Here is a 5,135-nt window from a genome sequence, read left to right on the forward strand (position 1 = left end):
GAGCGTGTCACTGTCACTGTCACGGCCCCACGTGCAGGGCAGGTGCGTCACTGTCCCGGCCGGGGCCCCGTGCAGGGCGGGTGCGTCACTGTCACTGTCACGGCCCCACGTGCAGGGCAGGTGCGTCACTGTCCCGGCCGGGGCCCCGTGCAGGGCGGGTGCGTCACTGTCCCAGCCGGGGCCCCGCGTGCAGGACGGGGCACGTCACTGTCACTGCCGGGGCCCGCGTGCAGGATGGGGCACGTCACTGTCACTGCCGGGGCCCCGCATGCAGGATGGGGCGCGTCACTGTCACGGCCACGGCCCCGCGTGCAGGGCAGAGCGCGTCACTGTCCCGGCCGGGGCACTGCGTGCAGGACGGGGCGCGTCACTGTCCCGGCTGGGGCCCGCGTGCAGGACAGAGCCGCATCACTGTCACGGCTGGGGCCCGCGTGCAGGACGGGGCGCGTCACTGTCACGGCCGGGGCCCTGCGTGCAGGGTGGGCGCGTCACTGTCCCGGCTGGGACCCGCGTACAGGACAGAGCGCGTCACCGTCACTGCTGGGGCCCCGCGTGCAGGGCGGGGCGCGTCACTGTCACGGCCACAGCCCCGCGTGCAGGGCAGGTGCGTCACTGTCCCGGCCGGGGCCCTGCGTGCAGGGCGGGTGCGTCACTGTCATGGCCACGGCCATGCATGCAGGGCGGGGCACGTCACTGTCCCGGCCGGGGCCCCACGTGCAGGGCCCTGAGCCTCTCACCTCAGACTCAGGCTGTGGCCCCTATGCTGCTCCCCTTGGGCTCATTCTCTGTCACGCAGCTGAGGGTCCCATCAGGCAGCCCGTGGCCTGACCCATCCCATGGCCTGGACCACCAGGGGCCTCAGGCTACGCCTCAGCTCTGCTCTCCTATGTCAGGGAAACACCTACTAGGTGCTGGCTCTGGCTCTCTAGGGAGAAGCAGCCAGGTTTGGTGACTGAGCATGCGTTGGGCATGGGTTGCCCATGGCTAGGAAGGAAGGGCCCTCTGCTGGGACTCAGCTCAGTGACAGGACACGGCCACCATCTTGAAGATCTACCAGAAGAAGAGGGGGAAGGCAAGGGGTGCAGCGAGACAGAGAGACAGACAGTGGGACAGAGAGACAGACAGTGAAACAGAGAGATCAAGACAAAGAGACAGACAGAGACAGACAGCAAGAGAAAGAGCATACCCCTCCTCTCCAAGCCGACCAGGGGAGCTGGGAGTTGACAGTGAGCGGTGACACTCTCAGCCCTGGGCCTGGGGCCTGGCTGAGCTTCCCGGGCTGGCAGTTTTACCCTTTCCAGCTAGACCAGGGCAGCAGCCGCACCCACACATGCCATCTCCCCCACAGTGTGGTCAGCAGGCCCCAGAGATGCCACTGCAGGGTGCCTGACATGCTCCCTGGGGCTGGGGAGGGAGAGCCTCCTCGGTGGGGAAGCCTCCCACCAATGTTCACGTTGGCTGTAAAAGAAATTACTTTCAGCTGCAGCTTCTCGACCGGAATTGCCCTTGGCCGAGACATGACTGTGGGGAGAAGTCACTGAGCCCCGTTCCCAGGCCAGCCGCCAGAGTGCCTCGCTTGCTCAGGCTTCGGGGCACAAGTGTGGGAACACGGGTGTCGGGGTGCGGTGCGGCCGCGCAGCCACCCTGACCGCTGGCAACAATGGCTCCGCCTGCGGCGTCGGGCAGCCGCGACCCTGGCCTGTGTCCTGGCTCGGCAGCTCTGCCCCTCCCGGTGGAGCCACGCACAGCGCACAGCTTTGGGTGGAAGTTGTTGTCGCCTACTGTTTTTACTCCTCGCACGGAGCCAAGACTTGTGCTAAGTGCCTTCTCTGTGTGTCACCTCCTGAGTCCTGCCTGAAGGCCACCCTCACCGCAGCTGGTTGGGCCAGGAGGGGCAGGCGCCTCGGGTCCACCATCCCGGCCACCCCCGCCCCTGGGGCAGCTGCCCGGCTCCTGCCAGTTTGCTGAAGTGTGGCCAAGAGGGCCGTGTGGCTTGGGAGGAAAGTCAGGGAATCCTCTGTGCCCCTCGGCACGCATGCTCTCCGCAGTCTCCACACCAGAGGACTTGCAGGAATTCAGGGGCTGCCCGGGGGCTGTGTGAGCGGAAGGCCACAGAGCCTCATCTGCATGGCCTGTGGCCTCTTTCCTTCCTGTCCTGAGCTTTGATTTTGGAAGAGCCTTGTCCTCGGCCTTGGTTGGCTGAGCAGTGGTTCTGGTGCAAGTCTGTGTCCGTGTCCCTGTGCGAGGTCCTTCGGTCCTCGGCTCAGACAGAAGCCATTCTCAGAGCCAAAGGAGCTTTTTCTGGCTGCCTGGCCCTTGCCAGAGACCACACACTGCATTTCCCTGCCATGGCTGCAGACGGTACGGTCAGGCCCAGCCAGGTAGCTGGCCCGCCCCTACCCCGGGCTGCGGCACGCCTGCTGGCTCCTGGCGGCATGCCTGTCCCCAGGGCCTGTTGAGGGGGACCAGAATCCCCCAGAGGGTTAGGGCCGGCTGGGCCGGAGCGAGCGGGGAGGAGGGACCAGATGGACAAAGCAGCAGGAAGCTGAGCTGTGGCCAGGACGTCTGCAGCTGCCGGGCTGGGGGCCGACACCACCTGCTCTCTGGGATTCAGGGATGGGCTCCCAGCCAGGGTGGCATCGGGCCTGCACCCACTGCACCCCACCCGGAGTGGAGAGCTCGGGGCTGTGGGGGCTCTGCAGGGCCCAGAGCAAGCTGGCCGGCCAGCTCCTGGGGGCCCATCACCCCCCCCCCCCGTCCTGGCTTGGTGCACGCGCTGTAGGCATGCCGGGGGCCTACCGGGCTTGGTGGAGCGTGCTATAGAATTGTCTCTTCCAGCACAGAGCCAGTCTCTCATGTCCCAGTGTGGGATTGGCTCCCAGAAGATTCCCACCAACCAGAAGACCGCAGGCCTGACCAAAGACAGCAGAGTGCTGGCCACATGGCTGGCCTCAGCTCTGGCGCCATCTGGACCCATCTTATAGGACCCCCAAGATGACCAGCGTGGCAAAGGGTGTGACCGCCTGGGCGGGCCCTGGCCTGCGTGGGCCGCGCCCCCCAAGCCCAGGTGTGGGAGCGGTCCACCGTGGCAGGAACGCTGCTGTCTCTGGCTGGCCATCCCAGGGAGTGGACCGGAGCCCCTGCCCGTCAGGACTGCTCGGCCCAGACCCCGCCTGAGTATTCTGCTTGGCCCAGCCACCCTGCCCCCGCTCGGGAGGCCAGGCCGGGGACGGGGCCAGGCCTGGGAGGGGGCCCCAGGCCACCCTGTGAGGACCTCCGGGTGTGAGGACACAGGCCCGCTGGCTCCTGGCCAGGCCGAGTGGGCGCGGGGTCTCTGAGTCCCAGGCTCCCTCCACCTCCAGGCCGAGTGGGCGCGGGGTCTCTGAGTCCCAGGCTCCCTCCACCTCCAGGCCGAGTGGGCGCGGGGTCTCTGAGTCCCAGGCTCCCTCCACCTCCAGGCCGAGTGGGCGCGGGGTGCCGGCCTCCAGCCTGGGCAGGAGTCCCCGGGGACTCCAGGGCCCAGCCCCGGCCTCCTCCGGCCTTTGCCCTGCGCCTGCCCCAGGGCTTTGGAGAATGACCTCAGCGTGGCAGGCGTGGCGCCTGTGTCCTGAGGTGGAGGGGGAAGGGAAGGCCCGAGGACAAGAGCCCACTGCCCCCCTCTCCCTAATTCAGCCCTGCTGCCTCCCAGCTGCCCCCCGTTCCAGATCTCACCTGTTGACGGGCAGGTCTGGGATCTGTGTTCTGGAAGTTTCCAGAAACCAAAGGCAGTGTTGGAGGCAGCACGAGGCTGTTGCTCAGCTGTGCTGAGCTGCATCATTACCCTCAAGGCCCTCACCTGTGCAGCCGCAGGGGCAGGCCCAGGGGACGCTGGGAAAGCTGTGGCGGGGAGCTGGAGGGCCCCGGGCTGAGGGCAGAGCTGAGACGGAACCCGCAAACGCTTTCTGAAAAGGAATTTAAAGGAAGGCTGGAGCGGAAGGACCTCCGGAGGCGTGTGCAGCGTGCGTGGTGAAATGAGCTTCGTGGCGAGCGGAGCGATGGCTCACGGCCTGGGCTCCATCTGCCCCAGGGCCTGTTGGCTGTGGTCCCCCTGCCCAGCATTCAGAGCCACCCCAAAGATAAGTTATGGCTGTGGTTCATCTCCCATGACTCAGTTTCCCTGGTAGCCATGAGCATGGAGGACGCCGGCGTGGGAGGACCGGGCCGCCACGGGACTCTGAGGGAAGCGGGGTGCATTCTCCAGGACCCTGAGCTCCAAGGCAGGGCTCCGCCGACGGCTTCACCCCAACCCATGCGAGTGGGCGTGGCTTGTGTCTCACGCTGAAGGCTGGAGCTGGAGGCTCTGGGCGAGAACTGAGCCAGGCGGGGGCTGGTGAACTCTCCAGCGATGCCTCGCCCAGGGCCAGCCCCCGAACTGGAGGGCTAATTGCCCCCCAAGGACCAGTAGGCAGGACCCCCCTGCTCCCCAGGAAAAGAAGAGTTCAAGCCCTGGGAAGCCTGGCACCCCGGGGAGCCGCCAACCCCCCCATCCCAGCCACGCGTTCCTGGTCCACTCCCAGAAGGAGCCAGTGGGAGCCGCGCCGGAAGCCGGCGACCCTGGGCGGCCAGGCCGACATCGCCCAGCCCCTCCTAGCCAGGAAAAGCAGGGTTAAGTGTGGAAGGGGAGAAGGAAGCCCAGGCTGCCTGGAACTTGAAACTTCCCAGCTGAGAGCAGCCGAGCTCGCCAGCAACGGCCGTGGACCCAGACGCACGGCAGCCGCGGTGGCACCTGGGCGGTGAGCCCGTGCCGGAGCCCCGCCGTCCCCCCGGCACACGCACCGGCCTCGCCCCGGGTAAGTGCATGGTCTCTGCGGGCCTGGCTCAGGGCCCCGGCCTGGGGTGGGCAGAGAGGGGCTTCCGTTCAAGCGGGGACGTGGTGCTAGCAGGGAAATCTGTGTTTCTTATTACTGCATCCAGACTTGCAAGCCAGTCATGTGAGTGAGCAATCTGGAAACATCTTCAAGGCAAAACAAAGCGTTTTGTTTTCTGGTTGACAATCCCAGTTCCTGGACCAAGGGCCAGGGGCTCAAAAGGCAAAGTCATTTTGGTAGGAAGAGTTCCTGGTGTGTCTCTGATCCGAAGGTCAGGGGCGTCTGACG

The sequence above is a fragment of the Dipodomys ordii genome, unplaced genomic scaffold, assembly GCF_000151885.1.
Source record: "Dipodomys ordii isolate 6190 unplaced genomic scaffold, Dord_2.0 Scaffold18, whole genome shotgun sequence".
In the NCBI taxonomy this organism is placed as follows: Eukaryota; Metazoa; Chordata; class Mammalia; order Rodentia; family Heteromyidae; genus Dipodomys; species Dipodomys ordii.